Raw genomic sequence first — 23,297 nt, forward strand, 5'->3', positions numbered from 1 at the left:
CACCCTGAGAACCCAGTCACCCATCAGGCCAGAGAGGACCCAAAGAGGGAGGCCGGCCACAGCCCAAGGTCTACAGGCGTCACTGATCATTGAAGGGATGTCGGCAACATGTGCCACAGGAGGCTCCGTCTCAATAAGGGGACTATGTGGTACCTGTGCCATGTTCTTGTGGACTTGGCACCATGTGGCAGAGGCATGAAGGTCACCGCAGCCCTGAACGTTTAAGCCTTGGGTTCATTCCACGGCTTGAGCGGGGACTTGTGTGGCATATCCCAACCAACAGCCAACAAGTGCATCCGTGAAGTCACGAATGCCCTGTTTTCCCGGGCATCGGACTGTGTAAACTTTGAACTGCACTAGGCCCATCAAGGTGCCTGGGCAGCAGGATTTCCTGTGCATTGCAGGGATGCCGCAGGTCAGGATGGCATGCATGTTGCCTTGCCCGCACTGGGTGGTCCAGAAGGGCAAAGCAGTTTGACGATACTTAGACGGCAGGGGGGAGGGGGATGGCAGCACCATCAGTAGCTAGCCCCACACCAAAACAGGCCAAGTGTTTTCTAAGACGTCAGTGGCATGAAACTTCTTACCTCGTGATTCTTTCTGTCTTCATACAAAACCCTAACTGTTAGTTCTTTGTTTCTCTCAGCTTCTCATTCTTTTCAATCCAACATTACACTGTGCACTGCGATATCGTGATGATAAATGCATGGATTACCTCCTATTCGACACACACGGCAGCAACTCTGAACAAAAAGGCTCCAACATTGCTAATGGTTTACTGTCCCAGGCATTTTGATGAAATTGCAGTTTCCAAATTGCTATTTATTTCTTGCTAACAGATGATCATCCCTACTCAGTTTCACACTTAAAGACATGAAATGGTCTTTGTTTTGGCTTTCCAATGATGAAAGAAATTGAAGGGTGAAGGATAGGAATATGAAGATCAGTACACCAAAGGCCCAATATATAGACTATCAGCTTGAGCCTCGAGAAGAGGATCGGAGTGAAGGTGTAAAGGATGAAAGCGAACAGCTTCAAGTACCTGGGGTCAGTGGTGGTTGAAGGTGGAAATTAAGCAACAGATTAGCTCTAGTTGGAGTAACTGGAAGAAGTACAATGGAGAGTTATGTGATAGAAAAGTATTGTTAAAACTGAACGAAAGAATCAACAAGACAATTGTGAGGTTAGTCTTGTTATATAGTGCATAAAGCTGTGCAAGGTCAAAAAGAGAAGAGCAAAAACTGGGTACAAATGAGGTGCAGATACTGGAGTGATAAGAAAGGCAAGTTCAGGAGCTGGTACACTGGGGGATAAGTAAAGACTGTGAGAACATTGGACAAAATATCTGAGAAGAGACGGAAATGGTACAGTCATCTATAATGGACAGTGAGTTGACGTGTGATGGAGACGTAACGGCCAGGAGAAAAGGAAGGCCGAAGACCAGATGGAAATCATGGTGGCAAGAGGCATAAATACAACAGGATTGGAAGAAGAATGTGTGACTGACAGGAGGAGATGGGGAAGGATGATCACCCTGCATTATGGTGACTTGAAGTAAACTGGGAGAAGCTGAAGGAAGGAGAAGAGTGATGGATAACAATAGATTTTGAAGAATCAGTCATAACATGAAAATGTCGTTAGAAATAATGAAGGGTTGGATATGGAGCATGAAATGGATATGTTCCTCCAAAATATTAACTTTCTTTAATGAACAATTAATTAACCCTCACCCTATTAGGTGAATGTCAATTTGTAGACCAGCACCCACAGCATTAACACATTATTAGATATGTGTGACAATCATGTAATGGCTTCAAGTTCAGATGTCTTCATACTAAACAATTTTTTCAACAGTATTATCTTTGCTTTCAAATAAGATGTGATGAAAGATCTGTGGAAAAGAATGAAAAATGAATTGCCCCACTCATCATAAACCCGAGTCAGTTCAATAACTCTAGAAAATACAAAAGGAAGATGAGATCACTAAGAAGATCATGGCTCAGTGAAATAGCAAGAAGAATTGGAATCTTGTGAGCTTGATGTTGAGGCCTGCAAAGAACTAACAAGTTAAGGAATGCAGGGCTGAAACTTTTACTTAATGAAGAACTATCGAATCATCACCATTGCGACTTCATCTTGAAAACTCCCGGAAACTCTGTTCTAGATTTCCGCCGCAGTGTCATGGTGACTTCACAGCTTATCCAAAATGGCACTGGGAATCCAATCTGGAAACCCACTCCCATTTCCAACAGATCCTAGTTTTACCAGTAGCGGAAAGTAGATGAGATGTGACTCATACACGGGGGACATCTGAACTCGGCAGGACCATTTGAACACGGTGCTAAATTCATACAGGCCCCACTTTTGCTGGAGAAAGTGTCTTATCCCGCAGTGTGTGAGTTATCAGTTTATAAAGTATATGTAAAAGCGCTTGAAGGATGAATAAGGTTTGTAGTGCTGAGTAGCTGTCAAGTTATTTAAATAACCAACCCTTTAAAATATTGAAAATAAAGCACCAGCCTGGCTGTGTGTGAGTTGAAAAAAGTCTGCACTTTCTGTTTCAATAGCTGTTTGTTGACATAACCCTAAGTTCTATTATTATAGCATTATTACTACTTGATTGCTAACACAGCCTATTATTATCACAGTGGTGATCTGTAAATCCACTGTGGCTGCCTCTGATCTGCATCTGGGGAGGAAGGTCCAACTCTACCCAGCACCCACCCCACACCATTCCACCACCATCGCCCTCCCCACCAAATCCCTACACACAGGTCAATGAGCTAGGAAATTTCCTGACTCTGCACACCCACCTCAGAATTGAAAATCCAGTTCTCATTTGCCAATTGTATCTCCTCACCCCTCCCCGCATCCTCCTGTCCTGAAGGAATTGACTTTTTGTTTGAATACGAGCCACCTGATAACTATTGTTAATTTATGAGCATTAACAGTGAATGTTAGAATATTCAACTTCTGGAGTAAGGGGTTGAAGTGGGTAGGAAAGGGATATGATAGGCGAGTGTGATCCAACATCAACACACACACAACAGGGGTCCCTGCACAAGGATCAGGTTTACCTTGTCTTTCATCCTTTTTTTCGCATTAACACCTTTATACTCTTTTTTTTAAAGCAATCAGCTCTCAGTCCCTCACTAACTCTGCCAGGATTGTAGAGGTGGGTGATGTTGGGGTGGGACTGAAGGGTGGCAGGAGGCTCATAAACAACTCACAATTGGCAAATAAATAGGGCAGGATTCTCCGTTGGATGATGTCGAAATCGCAAAACACGATTGGGCGGAGAATAGGTTTCGACGCTAAAATCACTGCGGGCTCCGATTTGACGCCAAATCGCAATTCACCGACACCTCGACAGTGGCGTCAATACGGTCCGGAATGCACATACAGTAAATACCATTTGCATACCATTAGCGGGCCTGACCCGGCATCCTCCGGGGCTTCCATGATGCTCTGCCTCCGATGGCCCGAGTTCCCGACGGCACGGTTCACTTGTGCTTTTAAAAATTGGGAAACCGTTGACGTAGCTGCTGAGGGAGAGAGAGGGGGGTATGGAAAGTGTCCAACATCACCATAGTGTTCTGACAGTTGCGCCGCTGGCTTCTGCCAGGGCCGGGGGGAGTAGCAGGGTTGGCCAGGAGGTGGGCCCTGGGATCTGGGTGGACGGGTACAAATTCTGAGTCGGTGTCAACACTTAGTCTCAGAAATTGAGAATCTCACCCAGAGTCATTTCTCTACTTTCTCTCACATTGAAGGTGTTGACTTTTTTTGATATACAGTTCCAGAGGCACAGGCAGGTATCTGGTACGGTACCGCACTCAAGTGGTCATTTCTCATGCATGAATATAGTGAGCCCTGGCAGACATTTCAAACATGAAGGTAGTACTGATGGGTTTGATCATGTTCTAATCTAATGTCCACTCAGGCATTTCCCAACAACATTCACTGGATGGCCACTAAGTGTGCAAACTGCAGCTTCTCTTAAACTGTAATATTCTGAGGTGAAATCAGATCAGCTAACAGCTAAAAGCTGGAATCAAAATTGTTACCTTTTGGTCTGTGTTGCTCAGCCACACAGCCAAAGCATTGAGTTAAAGCAGAAAATACTGGAAATGCTCAGCAGGTCAGGCAACATCTGTAGAGAGAGGAACAACGTTGCAGGTCGATAATCTTTCATCCTTTTGATCTCTCACTGACCTGAAACAGAACTCTGTTTCTCTCTCAACAGTTGCCGCCAGGCTTGCTGATTATTTCCTGCATTTCCTGTTTTAATTTAGTTTCGGCTTTTCAAACATTGAGTAATTTGTCCTTATGATTCCAGTAAGGAAGACGCAGTAATAATACAAATATGATACTGCTGTTCAGTACAGGGCAGTATATAGTTATCCATGCTGATTAATTTTGTTTTAATTGAAGGACGTTTTAAGTCACTTAACAAGTTGGGTTTTTACCAGTCCAGAAGCTGCAAAATAAGGCAACCAGGAAGATTCTATGAATTAGAAATATCTGTAATGAGGCAAGGTTAAGAAATTTAGGCACGGCAGTTTTGTATTCAATTAGATTTTAGCATAACACAATTGAAATTTTCAACATTAAATGAAGACGATTAATGAACAGATCCAAGTTGTTCACAATATTGAGAGGATCAAATCACAGAGGATATTAGTCAAAAATTGTTGTTAGTCATATTCAGGGAAGCCAGGTGGAACTTATTCATATAAATATAAAGACTTGAAGAACAGGTTACCAAAGACCATTGAAGTAAATGGTATCAATGAGTTTAAGGGACAACCAGACATGTTTATGGACACAAAAGGGGTTGACAGAAAGAAAGACGTTACTTTATGCAGCACCTTTCACAAGCTAAGGATGTTGAAAAGCACGTTGTTGTCAATGAAGTATTTTTGAAGTATAATCTGCAGGAAATGTGGTAGTTACTTTACAGACAATGGAAAATTCACCAGATCATCTGGTTTAAAGATAAGTATTGATCAAGCCACTGGAAGAACTCCCCTGTCTCATCTTTGAATAATTGCATGTGATCTTTTATGCCTGTCTGAGAAGGGAGGACGCCTCGGTTTAATGTTTCATCTGAAAGACACTCAGATAGTGTGACACTCACTTGGGCATAAAGTGTCAGCATAAGGTTGTTGCCGGAATTTTCTAGCCAGTGGGATCTTCCAGTCCCGTGGATGTAATAATAATAATCTTTATTATTGTCACAAGTAAGTTTACATTAACACTGCAATGAAGTTACTGTAAAAAGCTCCTAGTCGCCACACTCCGATGCCTGTTCGGGTACACAGAGGTAGAATTCAGAATCTCCAATTCACCTAATAAGCACATCTTTCGGAATTTGTGAGAGGAAACCGGAGCACCCAGAGGAAACCCATGCAGGCACGAGGAGAACATGCAAACTCCGCACAAACAGTGGCCCAAGCTGGGAATCGAATCCAGGATCCTGGTGCTGTGAAGCAACAGTGCTAAACGCTGTGTTACCGTGCTATCCCATGTGAACAAAATTGACTCGATGGCCCCACCATAAGAATGCCCATCGTGAGGGCCTTCAAAATTCCAGCCATGAGCCAAGTCTCATGTACACACCACTTTCTGACTCTGAGATGAGTGTGTTTTCAGTGAACCAAAGTAGACATCTTAAGTGACAGCGATTGTAAGAAAGGTGGATGGATAAAGCTAGGATAAAACGAACATTTTATTTGTTAGAGCAAATGTCCTTGTCCAGTTCTTGAAAATACTTGTCTTTTTATGATTTAATTGTGAATGAATTAGAGAAGTACTGTAGATCACAGAGATGCTAATTAAGTCGTCAAGAGCTCTGGGAGATAAGCACCTAGCATTTAAAAAGCAACTAGAATGAGATCCAAATCTCCTTCAAGACACTTGTGACCTGTTCCATCTTCATGACAACTGTTACTATGACAGTGGGGGCTTGGTTACATGGGTTAGGATCCCAGAGCTGCTGGGTTTTCATGGTAACCATTTAGATCAATTATAAGCCCTGAGGAAAATTAATTATGATATTGAAGACTCAGACAAGATCGTTGGTTATACTACCAGTTAATACCAAACATCTGTCTCATTATTTTAGAAAAAATGCTTGGCAGGGATATGCTTACAGCATCCTTTGGTTGAGATCTTCTTAGTACCGATTGGTTAGTCTTAATTTTCTTAGGTGATGGCATTCTTGTCACAACTCAATCCATGGAAGTGGATTCTAGGCCCCACTCCTGGACTTGAGCATATTATCCAAATTGGAAAGAAATGGTAAAAGACAGTTAAAATGAAATGAAAACAAATGGGTCGAGGTGGGGCTGATCATCTGAAGTTGTTGAATTCGATGTTCAGGCCGGAAGGCTGTAGTGTGCCCAAGTAAAGCACTTTGGGATGTCCTGAGGTCATGAAAGGCACTATACAAAAGCAAGTCTTGCTTTCGTTATTTCTATATTTGTTCTCAGGGTGTGAACAATGCTGACATGGTTGCATTTAATCCTCATTCCGCAGCACCCTGAGAAATTGGTGGTAGCCTACTCCTTGAATTATTCAGGTGAACTCATGGTGAAAATGAGATGTTGGTGTTATTTCTGCCAGTACAATCTTTGAGCAGGGCTTTATTTGGGTCGACTTAAAAAACAATTCCTGGCATTGTTTGCACACTCTCCAACTATGACGTATTTCACAACTTCCCTGAAAATCTAATCAGCATATTCCCGCAAATAGAAATCAATGTAAATAATCAAGGCTTGAGGAAAGTGTGGAATGTACATCATTTAACTTAATAAATAAAATTATCTTTTCAATATAATTGATTCTGATATCATAAATACATTAATATGTAGAAAATACAGAGTCGGTTTCAGTGGAGAAATTTTTGAAAATCACTGAAAAGAAACACCATAAGATGGCAGGAGTATAGATATTAGAACTTTTATCAGATCCTGTTGCATCTAAGATATTAGGCATAAATTTACACCCAAAGAAGCTTCTTTAAACAAAAAGTAAAATAGTACAGATGCTGGAAATCGGAAATTAGAACAGAAAGTACTCAAAGCACCCAGCAGATAAGGCAGCATCTGTGGAGAGAGAAACAGAGTTTTCAGGTTGTGACCTTTCATCAGAACTGGGGAAATTTTAGAGATGTAATAAGATTTGAGAAAGGAAGGTTTCCTTTGCCCTTGTCCCACCCACCCCTTGCTGAAATTCTGTTCCATCTCTAACTTTTCACAGTTCATGAAAGGTCACCAACCTAAAATGCTGACTCTGTTTCTCTCCATACTTGCTGGTTAACCTGCTGAGTATTTCTAGTGACTTTTGCTTTTACTCAAGAAACGTCTTTGGCTGGATTTCTACATAGGATGCAACTATGGGCGGAATTTTAGAGCTTCACCACAGCGGTGTGGGACAGGGGGGTGCTGCTCTGCTCCGAACTTTATTGACTTTGGACTTTGCCGGAGCCTGGAAGATCCTGCCCGCAGGATGGGGGGAGGAGGTAAATTCCACCCAATATATTATGGAGCTGCACGGAATTCCAACAGATGCAATTTGGGAGCCACACAAATGATTGAGGAAAGTCTCATATGGTGATATTTTGCATGTAAATGGTGTAAATTATGAACTTTCATGGGTAAGATATCACTCTCCTCCATTAGGCTGTATTTATACCAAAATCATCCAGAAAATTCCAGAGTGTCAATTCCATCACGCAGTTGCTATGTTTGCCCCAATGTAAAGAATAATATTGACCCTGGGATGGGTTGTTTTCTCAATTGCACATCATGAGTTGGAATATTTGAGTAACTTAAATGAACACAGGAATATCTCCAAAGCTAGATAGATCCAAATGCTACGCAGAAAGGCTAAATCAGAGAAAATCATATTCATACTTAGGGTGAGGTAAGAAAAACAACCCTTCCTGAAGCCCATCCATCAGGGTTGCTCTGTTGAATTTGCAGCAGGACTGATTGTGCAGAGCTGCAACAGAATCTGTTAATCCCTCAACCTACCTTGGCATTGACCCCGTTGGAATCAATCTCTCACCCCTCCCCTGCAGAAGCTCTCCAAATCCATTCTAAAGTACCTCACAGATATATGGGAGTTCGTGCTGCCACCTTCAGCCATGGTGGTGCTATGTATACATCCACCCAATCTTCACCTTATCAGACAAACATCCGACTTTAACATTTAACAAAATTATCCCAGAACTCGAGCACTGCTGAGTGAAATAACCTGGTGTTGTAAGACTTACTGAGTAAAATCAGGACTTGAGGGAAGACTACCTAATGTAGTAAAACAGTTTGAAGAAAAGATATTGACACAAGCGAGTTATTAGAATAGATCAACTACAGTTGAGAAAGGCTCTGATTAGCTAGAACTGAGACAAGCTAAAATAATGGGACTGCGGGAACACAACCTGTGTGTTTCAACATGGTTACCATGGTTTCAGTGAGCTGCAATTTATTTTGCCTCTTGCATTCCACAAATACTTTAAATATTTCTTTGACTGATTAATCAATTATTTGCATGCTCAGTTTCCAGGATCCTTTTTCAAGGTTGTGGGTCATTGCTAAACTACTACTCCCATTCTCAACAGGTGTATTAAAGGGCCAGTTGCACAAGGGATTAGATGAGCATTTGTAACCTTGAACATTTTATATCATGGTCAGTTCCAACAAAGCGAATAGGAAATCTAGCTCCTAGATCTATGTTAAACTCACTGCTGTAAGGACTTGATGGAGAGAAGAAAATTCGACATTTTAGATACAGACCCGACTCAGAAATGTTCAAAATAATGCGGCAAAATGTATTAGCCCCCGAAAATAGATCCTGGATTACTTCCACAGTCAAGCTGTGCAAATTGTTTCCAATTTAAAAAAAAAAATCATTATTGTCACAAGTTGGCTTACATTAACACTGCAATTAAATTACTATGAAAAGCCCCTAGATGCCGCATTCCGGTGCCTGTTCAGGTACACAGAGAGAGAATTCAGAATGTCCAATTTACCTAATAAGCACATCTTTCAGCACTTGTGTGGGAGGAAACTGGAGCACCCGGAGGAAACACATGCAGACACAGGGCAATCTGCACATTCATTTCTATAAAATTAATTACCTTTTTAAACCTAGGCCAGATTCAAGCACAGGTTTGCAGTCTGTCAAACTCATGCCAACTCATATTTTCTTCAGTATACATCATCGAAACAAAATTGTTGTGTTCAGTATTTCTTCTGTTTTCAAGCCCAAAATATCATGACACAAATAATGTTAATACTATCATCAGGTCACCTATCCAATATTATATTAACAAAAATAGCATATGGCTCTGCTGCCTCCACATGGCTGAAAATGTGAAGAAAGGCTTTTAAAATGTGATTTATCATGGGGGCGATTTTTCGACTGCATTACGCCCAGCGCAAAACTCACCACATTGGGAGAATAGTAGGAGAGCCCCTAAGCACTGGACGCGATTCACCGATCGTGGGACTATGTGTCCACGCCGTCGTGAATGCCGTCGTGGTTCACGACGGCGCAAAGCGGGCACGGGCAGCAGGGATCTGGCCCCCACAGGGGGCCAGCACGGTGCTGGAGCGGTTCACAGCGCTTCAGCCTTACATCCTGGTGCAGACTGGGCGAAGCGCCAACCGATGCATGCGCGGTAGACGGAATGCTCCGGCCCCGCGCAACATGGCGTGGGGGATCTGGGGCCGGACGCGCAGCATTAGGCCTGGGGGGAGAGGCCGGCCCACCGATCGGTGAGCCCTGATCGAGGCCCATGGGAGGCCTCCGCCGGTGAAGGAGCGTTTTTCCCCGCCTCACAGGCCACCCCCCCCCGACCCTTCGTACAGAGTTCCCAACGGCAGTGACCAGGGGTGAATAGCACCGGCAGGACTCGACCGTTTACACGCGGCCGCTCGGCCCATCCAGGCCAGAGATTCGGCAGCCCGCAACCGGTGCCGCGCCAGCGCAAATGGCGGCGGTTCGGAGAATCGCGCGCCGGCGTTGGGGTGGCGTGGTGCGGTCGCAGCAATTCTCTGGCATGGCACGGGGCTCAGAGTATCGCGCCCGGGGTTCTTGCCGGGCACTGAACAGTGTGCAATGCTCCCAGTCTGCTGCAGCTGACGTAATCTGAGTTGGCACTGCCAAGGTGCCAGGGAGCAGCACTCAAACAAAGCACCTGGGCTACCACCAGATGGAGATGCTCACACTCTCAGAAATGATAGTTAAGGCTTAAAAGTCAACAGCATCTAAGTGAAGTTGAGGTGGGACAATTTCCCCATGGACTTGTAATCAACAGTACAGATTGGATTATGTTTACAATATAAATACAATCTGTGCTGTTAATAACAAGTGCTAAAAATGTTAGTGTTACAATATGATGCCTTGAATAAGCGATCAAAGTCATATCTATTGATATTGATGATTTATGCTGCACTAGTTCTGCGAATCATATCAGTCTTTTACAACAGTACCATTCCAATTTGTACATGGTTGCTCTAAGGGGTTGCAGCACAGTGGTTAGCACTGTTGCTTCACAGCGCCAGGGTCTCAGGTTTGATTCCCGGCTTGGGTCACTGTCTGTGCGGAGTCTGCACGTTCTCCCTGTGTCTGCGTGGGTTTCCTCCGGGTGCTCCGGTTTCCTCCCACAAGTCCTGAAAGACGTGCTGAAAGGTAATTTGGACATTCTAAATTCTCCCTCCTTGTACCCGAACAGGCGCCGGAATGTGGCACAAGGAGCTTTTCACAGTAACTTCATTGCAGTATTAATGTAAGCCTACTTGTGACAATAAAGATTATTATTATTAGGGTGAACAGCTTAGCATATTATTATATCTAGACTTGACTATTCCATCAAAACACTGCTGCCCATTTCTGAGCTCTCACCATTTTATCCATCTCCCCCGTGTTGACGTACATTGGCTCCTCATCTAACAGTGTCTCAGTTTTAAACTTTTCAGCCTTGTTTTCAAATACCTCCTCACTTTTGCCCCTTTGAGGCAGCATGGTTGCATAGTTGTTGGCACTGCTACCTCACAGTGCCAGGAACCTGGGTCCAATTCCGGCCTTGGGTGACTGTGTGTGTGGGGTTTGCCTGTTCTGCGCATGTCTATGTGGGTTGACTCCAGATGCTCTGGTCCAAAGATATGTAAGTTTGGTGGATTGGCCATGATAAAATTGCCCCTTAGTGTCCAGGGATGTAGAGGTTAGGTGGGGTTACAGGATAGTGTGGGTGAATGGGCCTAGGTAAGGTGCTCTTTCAGAGGGTCGGTGCAGTCTCGAGAGACCAAATGGCCTCCTTCTGCACCGTCGCGATATGATGATTCTATGATTCCAATATCTGTAATAAACTTGGTCAAGTAAAAGGCATCTGTCCTAATATCTCCTCATGTGGTTCAGTGTCAATTTTTGTTTGATTAAACTCCTATGAAGTGATTTAGGACTTTTCATTATGTTAAAGGTGCTGTACAAATGCAAATGTTGTTGTTGGATGGATGAATTGTGCTAGGCCAGAATTGGAGGAGCACAGAGCTATCAGAGGGCTATGAGACTGGATAAAGTTATAAAGAAAGGGAGGGGAAATGTGTTGAAGTAATTTACATTGATTCTGAGAATTTAAAGCATGAGGTATCAGGGAACCAGGAGCCAATGTAGGTCAGCAAGCAGGGCTGATCTGTAAGCGGGAGTAGGTACAGGATAGTGTGATAACCCTCACAAAGACCATGGGGGGTCGCTGATTGATCTCCCCGTGGGCTTCGTAAAATTCGAGTTCCCGTGGTGAGCGGGCGGAAGCCTTCTCAGCTGGGACTATTTAGCACAGGGGTGGGCAAACTACGGCCCGCGGGCCACATGCGGCCCGCCAAAGGTCTTTATGCGGCCCACCAAGTCATTAATTTTTTTATTTTAAAAATTTTTTTTATTTTTTTTTTAAGGTTAATGGGGGGGGGCTGTTGGGTTACTTACTGGTATAGGGTGGATACGTTGACTTGAGTAGGGTGATCATTGCTCGGCACAACGTCGAGGGCCGAAGGGCCTGTTTTGTGCTGTACTGTTCTATGTTCTATATGAGGCGCCCAGAATCATAACCGGGTGAAGTAATTATTTTACTTAATATACTATGCGGCCCTTTAAAATTGTGAATTTCTGAATGTGGCCCTTGCACGGAAAAGTTTGCCCACCCCTGATTTAGCAGAACCTTTAAATATAGCTCTCAGACCTAGACCGGCAGTCCTGGGCTGAAATGTTTGTTTTGTATGGTATGGTAGCAGATTTATTTTCTGTTTAAAATAAACTAGTTTTGCCTTTCACCCCGTGCCTCCTGGAATTGTACCACCAGCAATTATTTTTTTAAATTCCTTCATGGGATGTTGCCGTCGCCCACTGGGCCAACATTTATTGCCCATCCCTAACTGCCCTTGTGGCCGGTGATGGTAAGGTGCCTTGTTGAACCACTGCAGTCCACGTTGTGTCGGTACATAGTACACCCACAGTGCTGTTAGGGAGAGAATTCCAGGATTTTGACCTAGTGACAGGTAAAGGGATGGTGACATATTTCTAAGTCAGGATGGTGAGTGGTTTGGAGTGGAACTTTCAGGAGGTGGTGTTTCCATGCATCTGCTGCCCTTGATCTTCTCCAAGGTAGAGGTCATGGGTTTATCTTCCAGTCAGTTAAAGGGCTGGATTCTCCGTTTCAGGGACTATGCCCCCAAGCCGTTGTGAAAACTGTGGTATTTTATGCCAGAAAAACTGGAGTCAAAGGGCCACAGATTCACAGCCTTGCAGGGGACTAGCAGGCAGCTGGCGTGGAGCTCGCACTGGCTCCTGGGATGAATATTTTGTCTTCTGAGGAAAGGTTGATCAGGTTGGATCTATCCTTAGTGGAGTATACGATTCTGAGGGAGATTGACAGGGTAGATGCTGAGAAGATGCTTTCCCTCATGGGGGACTCTAGAACAAGGGTGCAAAGTTTAACATAAGTGGACTCCCATTAAAGACTAAGACAAGCAGAGGATTCTTCCCTTAGAGGGTCTTTAATCTCTGGAATTCTCTTCCCAGAGAGCAGTACAGGCTGTGTAATTGAATATATTTAAGGTTTCGTTAGATAGATTTTTGATCTGCAAGGGGATCATGGGCTATGTGGAGCAGGCAGGAGAGGGGAGTTAAGGCAATAATCAGATAAACTATTATCTTATTGAACACCAGAACAAGCTTTAGGGTCTGCTCCTATTTATTATAATAGAATCCCGACAGTGCAGAAGGAGGCCATTCAGCCCATTAACTCGGTACCAGCCCTCTGAAAGAGCATTCTACCCAGTTCCACTACTCCTGGGCCTCTGGGGGTCATGAATGCAGTTTAATAGGAATGAGATGAAGCAGGCAGCAGTGGATCTCATGGACAAGATGAACGCTGAGAGGACATGAGTAAACTTGAAAATGTCATAAGTTGTGGGCAAGTGTTTGGGAAATCTTGGGGTGGTTTTGCTTGGTGGGCAAGAGTGAGGTGGGCATGGGAGAGGCAGCTGAAACAATAACCAGTGGTCCAGATTGTTCCAGAGTTCCTGTACATTGAGATTATTGAAGCCCTTACAACTAATATATATAAATTTGCAGTTGTTTGTGTTTGCGTGGGTTTTGCCCCCACAACCCAAAACATGTGCAAGGTATAGAATATAGAATATAGAACAGTACAGCACAGTACAGGCCCTTCGGCCCTCGATGTTGTGCCGAGCAATTATCACCCTACTCAAACCCACGTATCCACCCCCCCTACCCTTACTTTTTTTTTTAGGACACTACGGGCAATTTAGCATGGCCAATCCACCTAACCCGCACATCTTTGGACTGTGGGAGGAAACCGGAGCACCCGGAGGAAACCCACGCACGCACACGGGGAGGATGTGCAGACTCCACACAGACAGTGACCCAGCCGGGAATCGAACCTGGGACCCTGGAGCTGTGAAGCATTTATGCTAACCACTATGCTACCGTGCTGCCCCTAGGGTAGGTGGGTTGGATACGCTAAATTGCCCATTAATTGGAAAAACATTGGATACTCTAAATTTATATTGAAAAAAAATTGCAGTTGTTATGGAAAAGAACAAGGAAAAATCAAATGTGAAAATATTTAACTGGAGAAGAGCTGATTTTAGTGATAAAGGGATTCAATCCAAGCACATTACAATCAAACACTGTCAGGTAAAACAGCAGACAGTAAATAAACAATGTGAGGCTTCCAAAGATGAAAATGTTCAGTTATAACTAGACATAGGGGGTAGGGGGTTCATGATAAATGTCAGGCTTATAATACTGTAGAGAACTAAGCTAGTTGTAAACATATATCAATCGTGAAAGGGTAGTGACAGGAACGGTGAGACCAATTATAGAACAAAAAGGTGATCTTGTGGAGGTCATGGGAATGGCTGAGGTAATTCTTGTCACCAACTTCAGGAAGGATGACAAAACCTTGAAGAGGATACAGGGGATATTCATTAGAATGGGAGAGGAGGCATGAGATTTCAGTTATGTTGAAAGATACAAGAAGCTGGGGTTATCTCCTTGGAGCAAGAAATGGCAAAAGGAGATATAGGAGTATTCAAAGTCATGAAAATATTTGATAAGAGTTCATAAGATGAGATTGTTTCCAGTGATGGAAGGATTGGCAAATGGATGGCATAGGATAAATTTAGTTTGTAAAAGAATTGGACGCAAGTTGAAGGGGAAAATATTCAAGCTGCAAATGGTTACGATCTTGAATGCATTGACTGAAAGGTGATTGAGTCAGGTTTAACAGTACCTTTCAAAAGGGAATTGGATAAATACATGGAGGAACATTTGCGTGGCTATGCAACAGAGAAGTAGGACTAATTGAATAACTCTTTCAGAGAGCCGACATAAGAACAGTAGCCTGAATGGCTTTTTCTGAGCTGTATTATTCTGTGAAATGATATCAGGTTGGTAGTGGCCACCTAGCAATTAGCCAAGAATCCACTGAACCGAAAGCTGAATTAAATCCGCAATAAAACAACAGTATGTACTTATAGGGCGCCTTCAATGTACTAAATGTCCAAAAGTGTTCCACGGAAACATTATAACCAAAATATGAAACCAAGCCATGGAGACTCTGAAGGGGTTGAAGGAAGTTATGGTTTGTATCGGTTCCATACAATTGGGGAAAGCACCGGGGCCGGATGGTTTTCTGGTGGAATTTTACAAACAGTTCGCTGCCTTGTTGCTGCCATACTGGGTGGCATGGTAGCACAGTGGTTAACACTGTGGCTTCACAGCACCAGGAACCCAGGTTCGATTCCCGGCTTGGGTCACCGTCTGCGCGGAGCCTGCACGTTCACCCTGTGTCTGCGTGGGTTTCCTCCCACAAGTCCCTGAAGAAGTGATGTTAGGTGAATTGGACATTCTGAATTTTCCCTCTGTGTACCCGAACAGATGCCGGAGTGTAGCAATTAGGGGTTTTTCACAGTAACTTAAATTGCAGTGTTAATGTAAGCCTACTTGTGACAATAATAAAAAGATTAAGATAAGGAAACATTAGTGCAGATGAAAAAACCTTAATTAAAGAGGTACGTTTTGGGCAGAACAGTGGCACAGTGGTTAGCATTGCTGCCTCACAGCGCCAAGGGCCCGGGATCGATCCCGGCCCCGGGCCTCTACCCATGTGGAGTTTGCACATTCTCTCTGTATCTGCGTGGGTCTCACCCCCACAACCCAATGATATGAAGGGTAGGTGGATTAGCCACACTAAATTGCCCCTTAATTAGAATTTGTTTTTAAAAAGAGGTATGTTTTAAGGCTGTCTTAGAGGAGGAAAGAAGGCAGAGAAGTATATGGAGGCAATTCCAGAGCTTGGGAGCTAAGCAACTGAAGGTGCGGCTACAAATAACGGTGAAGTGATAAAATCAGGGATCAGGTGCTGAAAATGGAGGAATGTAGATATCTTGGAGGTTAGTTGAGCTGAAACAGATTACAGAGATAGGGAGGGGCCAGGAGGGATTTGAAAACACGGATGAAAATTTTAAAATCAAGGTGTTGCTTAACCAGGACGCAGTGTAGGTCACCGCATACAGCGATGGGTGAACAGGATTAGGATGAGCTAGGGCATGAGATGGGTTTTGGATGTACACACATTTACAAGGAAAGAATGTGGGAGGCTTGCTGAAGTGCATTAGATTAAGCAGCTATTACTTCCGGTGGCGGCATTGGAGTGAGTGGGACACAGGGCAGCTCCGGCTCGAAGGCGTTGGTTTCGGCACTTTATACCTGTTAGTGGGGTATCTTCGGCAGGAAAGTGGTGCGGAAGGTGTAGAAGGAGAATGCGAGAATGGTGGAGGGGGAAGTGTCGTCTCTGGTGGGAAAGCCCCAGGTGGAGCAGTTGATGACCTTCATCAAAGACAAATATCGCCAGCAAAGGAATGAGATGCATGTCGACTGCCGTAAGGCCTTTGAGGGAGTAGTAGCAACTCTGCAAGGATTAAAGTACTGTATAGAGAAGTGCCTTGAGGCGCAAGGGGATACAAAATGCGAGGAGGAGAAGGTGGTGTCCGACCAGAGTGATCGGACCCTGTCCCTGGAGACGGAGGTGGGGTTCCTGGGGTATCTATGCAAGTCGCTGAAAGTGAAGTTTGAGGAGCAGGAGAAGGACCGGGCAGCAGAACCTGCGAATTGTGGGTCTGCCAGAGGGTGTGGAAGGAACAGGTGCCACAAAATATGTGTTGAGAATGTTGGCCAGGTTGGTGGAGGGGAGGATGCTGCTCAAGGCTCCAGAGGTGGACAGGGCCCACAGGTCTCTGAGGTTGAGAGCAGAAGAGCCACAGTGATTGTGGGGTTGCACAAGTCTGTGGAAAAGGGGAAAATCCTACGGTGGGCCAATGAGAATCGAGACTATGAATGGAAGGGGAACCATGTCCGAATATACAAAGACATTGATGCAGAGCTGGCAAAGAGCCGGCTGGATTCAATAGGGCCAAGGCAGTGTTGTACCGAAGGAAGATTCAGTTTTGGGTGCTGTGCCCGGCGAAACTGTGGGTCACATTTGAAGGCCAGGAGTATTATTTCAAAATGGCAGAAGAGGCCAATGGCTTTATAGAGGACCATTAACTGGGGAGAGCTTGGTTGCCTCAGTGCGCCAAGGTCCCAGGTTCGATCCCGGGTCTGGGTCGCTGTCTGTGTGGAGTTTGTGACCCCGCAGACACAGGGAGAACAGGCAGACTCCACACAGACAGTGACCCAAGCAGGAATCGAACCTGGGACCCTGGCGCTGTCAAGCAACATTGCTAACCACCGTGCTACCGTGAACACCGATGTCGCAAGCCGTGTGGTACAGTTCAGGATGTTTTCATGGAGATGGCCAGAGTTGATGGTGAGGGAGTGGAGTTTATGGAGGGTTTCAATCTTTCCCATATTTAATCAGAAGCTGTTTCTACTCGGCCAGTGTTGAATGTTAGACAAGTAGTGTTACAAATCAGAGACAGTTGAGGGTGGTGGTGAGGTAGTGCTGGGTGTACATATGGAAACTGATGTTGTATTTTCGGGTGATGAGAAATTGGAGGGGCTATGGATTGATCCGGGGTGGAGGGGGGTGGGGGGCATCAGATGTGACAATGTGGGAAGCGAAAGAAAATGCATTTCAATTAATTGTCTGGATATGGTCAGATTAGAGATTAGAACCAAACAAGTGCAGTCCCCCCCAGCTGGATGACGATGGTGAGACATTGAAGGAAGTTGCCTTTGTTATGGCCGCTGGGATGTCATTGTGAATGAAGATACATTACAGTACTGTGTCAGGGGCTGAAACTTATTTGGAAAGATTCAAACATTGAGATATTGCAAATGTACAAACACTTGTTCTTTTGTGCCTCTAATTTTCTCACCACTCCCATCAAGTTCACTGCTCCGATGGCATTGACTCTTGTGGAATACAGCTCCATGGGACTTGGGTATCCTCGAGTGCCTGAGGCAACACCATTAATTACGTGTCAGTGCCAAGGTGGAGAAATCACAGTCAATCCAGGTCCTTCCCTCAGCCATTATCCAAAAGTGTGTTTTTTCAAGCATGGTCACTGGATCAGAAGAAAAAAATCCTCATCTATTTTCTGTCAGCCTAACCCAGGAGTGCTAAAGCCCACAATAACACTCCATCGACCAAAGAATCAGTTCACTTAACAACAAGAACAAATCTAAGGTCTAAATCAGGTAGCTGCTTATTTTTTAGCCAATTGAAGCATTAATTGAAGCTTTTGGATAACATTTTTAAAACTATTTGACTATGAACTAAAATAATCAAAAGTCGAAGCACCTCCTACTCCCCACACAATTATTACAGTGGTATGAAAATTTATTCTCCAGATTTTCCTGGCTCTCCTGCACCACATCGCACAAGTCATCAGATAATGTTTTTGTGCTGTACACTTGCAGGGTGTGGCCCTCTGATTAATGCTTTCCCTGTTTCTAGGTGTCTCCATTGCATTCTTTTTAAATTACTCACTTCACCAATCGAAAATCTTTAGGGGCTGGTATTTCATCCACCAGCTACGACGCTAACCAGGCTTATCTATAACATGCAATACTATACCAGGTGTGGTGCACACTATGAAAGCAAGGCATGGTCAGCTCCGATACATATTATGACACTATAAAAAGTAAATTAGGACAAATTAAGAAATTATTCAGGGAAATCAGGAACTGCTTTAGCCCACAGCAGTTTTGGATTATCACTAGCCCACTGTTTATTTCTGTTTGTGAACAAAAAAATGAGGTAACTGTATGAATATTGAACATAGGTGTGTGTGTGTTTTGAAAATTACGGGGAAATAGAGTCTGGAGGAATGTTGCAGTTACAGAATATTGCTATTGTTGGTTTAAGTACAGGTTGGTGTGTTCAGAATGGAACTGTTATTAAGCAAACCAATTGTCATATTTAAATCAGTCTCTTCAGGCTTTGAGTTAGAAATTATGGTATATTTTCCGATTAGTGAAGTTCAGGTACAAATGTTAAGCAGACTTGCACTTTATTCCATCGCATATTATTTTTAGTCAGGCATCATTCTGTTTAAAAGAATATCACGATACATCGCTAAGATTGGCATGAAGATATGCAGGTTTGAAAATGATTTTATTTGGTATTAAATTTTACGATTTTTTTTGTTTGTTTTTTTTTAGAGTATCCAGTTTTTATTTCCAATTCAGGAGCATTTTAGCGTGGCCATTTCACACTACCCTGCACATCTTTTGGGTTGTGGGGGTGAGACCCACGCAGACACGGGGAGAATGTGCAAACTCCTCACGGACAGTGACCAGGGCCAGGATCGAACCTGGGACCTCAGCGCTGTGAAGCAGCAGTGCTAACCACTGCGCCACCCTGCTGCCCGAAATTCTACGATTTGGGAACATTTTGAATAAAACAGGGATAATTAAATGTACCAAACCATGCAGTAATTACAGCAGATTGCACATGTCACAGGAATTACATAATTGCCATAATATACAAACTATGATCTGTGTGATGAGAGTTTTCTGTGATTTATTTTAGGAACAAAGTTAGATGTGTTGGTGACTGTCATTAAGTTTTGCAAAGTTTATAGTGACAGACCTGGCAGAGGGAATTCATGAGTCAAGGAATAATGATTCTAAAATATCTATAATCATTCAAATTAATACATTGAATAAATGGTAGGATTTCCCACTTTGTTGCCATATATAGATCTGGAGAGGTATCTCACAAATGTGGAATGGTCACCTTTGGAATCCAAAATAGCGTCTCACTGTATGGTGACAGCCTCCTGCGTATGGTGCATTCAGCAAAGTGTCACGACCTCATTTCCTCCCCGACCTGTTCTCTGTGCTGACGTGTCAACACCCTCAACGCAGAGACGAAAACTGAGCAGGGAGGCGTGTACACGGAGCCCGTCCATTTCTCCATCCGTTCATTTAAGTGGAAGAAAAATCAGGCAGGCTCCACTACTGGTGTGCATTCCACAATAATGGATTGGATTGGATTGGATTTGTTTATTGTCACGTGTACCGAGGTACAGTGAAAAGTATTTTTCTGCAAGCAGCTCAACAGATCATTCAGTACATGGGAAGAAAAGGGAATTAAACAGAATTCAAGAAAATACATGAGAATACATAATAGGGCAACACAATATATACAATGGAGTGTCCTTTGCTGGGGCTTTCAGCCTTTGAATGTTGCAAAGCACCAATAATCAAGACAAGGGCTAGGATTCCTTCCCTCTGGTTCCTCCAGAATCCTGATCCTTTTCTTGGGTCAGGGACCATTAAGATTCAGGGAAGAATTTTAACATGGGTGAGCACATGGTATTGGATACAAGGGGCAATTAAATCAGGAAAACCTCAACATGTCAGGAAGCCTGCCCCTTGCTGAACTCTGTATTTTACTGAGACGTCACAAGGCCCAGGATGCAGGTTGGCATTTTAAACATGGCGGTGGCAGCACCTGGTTTAACCGACTTTGCAGGTTAACTGAGTGGGCTTCTGAAGTCTCAGGAAATCCAACAGCTGAAGCAATGCCAGGACAGCCTCAGGGAGAAGACAAATATTTTTGTCGCAATGCTGTGGGCCATGAGAAGCAGGAATGCTGTCTCACGAACTCCACATTTCCCAACAGATGAAATGAAAAAAATGAAATGAGAATCGCTTATTGTCACAAGAAGGCTTCAAATGAAGTTACGATGAAAAGCCCTTAGTCGCCACATTCCGCCGCCTGTTCGGGGAGGCTGGTGCGGGAATCGAACCGTGCTGCTTTCAAAGCCAGCGACTTAGCCCTGTGCCAAACCAGCCCCATTAATCAAGCCCCAGATCACTCCCCTTGCACCATACCATACAAAGACAGCCAGGGATAGAGATCAGAAAGCCCATGGAATCAGACACCCCGGAATCTGATTGGACTCCTGGAATCGGACTCCCCCCCCCCCCTCCCCCTCCCCTCCAGATCAGATCCCCTCCGCAATCCTGCAGTGGGACGAATGCTGCAACCTCAAAAGTAATGGGAACTCTGTTAGAGTAATGGAAATACTCACAAGATCAGTCAGATGACCCACTGAAAGCCTTGGCTTAAATTGAGACCATTAGCAGCTAAGAGTTGACAGAAAAATAAATACAAGGCCTCTACTTCTATGGGAGCACCTTACAGCTATTATTGCTGCTTCCCTAGGACCAACAGCTACCTTCCCTGCGGTAGGTTCCGGGAAGCGGCAGTAGCAGAGGCAGATAGAACGGAATTCCATGAGGGGCCTAGCCCTGTTGTATGACACACCGCCAACATTTTTCTTCACCCACCAGCACTCTTCTACCTGGCTAAATGTAGAATCATACAAGACAATCTAGCCCAATAACTCAACCAAGAACTGAATCAGAATCACTGAATTTTTACAGTGCACAAGTAGACCATTCAGCCCACGTTCCCCAAAATTTATTTTAAAAGAGGGAGATGTCATAATATCCACTCATGTATATCATGAGATGCAGACAGGCAGTGATTGACACACAGGATAACCAATGAACACACACGACACAGAACAACCAATCACCAGACAGGACACCACCACTATAAAGCCCACAGGGCATTAAGACTCTCCCTCTCTCACAGGACATGGCCAGGGAGATAGTCGCAGTGCGCAGGCCAATGAACATCATCACCATGTGATAGAGAGCTAATCTGGTCAAGCCAGTAGGAGGTTATCTGTTAGGTTAATAGAGTGTCAACCCACAGCAGATTATGTACAGCAATCAACAGGTTCAATAAAACAGTGTTGGACCATGTCCTGTGTCGGAAGCGTGTTTCTCGTTTTACTGCATCCAGTTGCAGTCGATGTTAGATCAACACAGACTACACATCATGGTACCAGAGAGCTATTAACTCTAACGAACCTACCTCGAGTGAATCTGCAACGACCAGCACGCAGCCATCCAGCGGCATGGAAAAGATCCAACCTCCTCCGCAACTCCAGATCTCCGGCAACCACGGCGCCAACTGGAAAGTCTTTAAACAGAGGTTCCTCCTGTATATCGAGGCCTCCAACCTCGAAGCAGCATCGGATGCCCGAAAGATCGCGCTGTTCCTGTCGACTGGGGGGGGGGGGGGGGGGGGCCATGCCATCCACATCTATAACTCACTTCCGTTTGCCGATGGCAAAGACAAGGTGAAGTTCAAGATGGTTCTGCTGAAATTCGACAACCACTGCGACATTGAGGTGAATGAGAGCTTTGAAGGGTACATCTTCCAACAGAGGCTTCAGGGTAAAGATGTACCTTTTCAGTCCTTCTTGACCCATCTCCACATCCTAGCGCAGTCATCTAATTATGGCTCAACGGCTGATTCCATGATCCGATATCAGATCGTTTTCGGGGTCCAGTCCGACTCCCTGCGGGAGCAGCTCCTCAAAATCAAACAGTTAACCCTCTCCGTTGCCATCGAAACATGCATTGTCCATGAGCATGCCAGGAATCGTTACTCCCACATCAGGGCGGCAGAAAATGCAAAACTAGTCTCCCACGAGGCAGAAAGGGTGCAGGCCATAGCGAAAATGCAAGGCCTGAGCATCGAGGAGAGTGGCCGTTTTGCGTGTTTTTCCCGGGTTCCTACGCATGCGCACCACGACCGGGTGGACGACGAGGCCGAAGACCCCGATGCGCATGTGCGAAAGTCGTCCGACCGCACTGCGTATGCGCGATGGCGCATGGAACGTGCTGATGTCACTGTCATGACGTGTCCAAATTGTGGCTCCGCCCATTTAAAGTGGCAATGTCCAGACAAAGGAAGGCGATGTCTACAGTGTGGAAAGCCTGGGCATTATACGGCCTTATGCAGGACCGCTCCACCGATCAACAGCCAGTGATCCCAGCTGCAGCACAGACGTGTCCGCTGCGTACAACAAGGCATGCAGGATTCGGATCCCGACAGCCCAACGGACCCCGATGCTGACTGCCTCAAGTCTCCATATGGGGTGGGCATAATCACCATGCGCGAGCTGGCCTTTACCGTGCCTGCAAACCGCCTTTCAATCCTCACTGTGGATCCTGACGACGAGTGGTGTGCTGTCATCACGGTTAACCAGTCTCGCATCCAATTTAAATTAGACACTGGCGCATCTGCAAACCTCATATCACAGTCGGACCTCGACAGCATCCGAGACCAACCTAGCATTCTTCCACCAGCCTGCCAGCTCCTTGACTACAATGGCAATGCCATAGCTGCGAGTGGATCATGTCAGCTAGGTGTATCTCACAAGGCAATCAAAGTG

General features: G+C 44.7%; 1 protein-coding gene across 4 annotated transcripts in view; it reads right to left on the reverse strand.

Annotated features, from left to right (window-relative positions):
• Positions 1-23,297, reverse strand: part of syt8 (synaptotagmin VIII) — a 93,297-nt gene that overhangs the window by 50,961 nt on the left and 19,039 nt on the right. For 2 of the 4 annotated variants that reach the window (XM_038807785.1, XM_038807784.1), the window contains exon 2: positions 1,731-1,891. The exons of the other annotated variants lie outside the window; for them this stretch is intronic. The gene's annotated coding sequence lies outside the window, so the exon portion shown is untranslated. The remainder of the gene's footprint in view (positions 1-1,730; positions 1,892-23,297) is intronic. 4 annotated transcript variants of the gene reach the window in all.

Source organism: Scyliorhinus canicula, chromosome 9, assembly GCF_902713615.1.
Source record: "Scyliorhinus canicula chromosome 9, sScyCan1.1, whole genome shotgun sequence".
Lineage (NCBI taxonomy): Eukaryota > Metazoa > Chordata > Chondrichthyes > Carcharhiniformes > Scyliorhinidae > Scyliorhinus > Scyliorhinus canicula.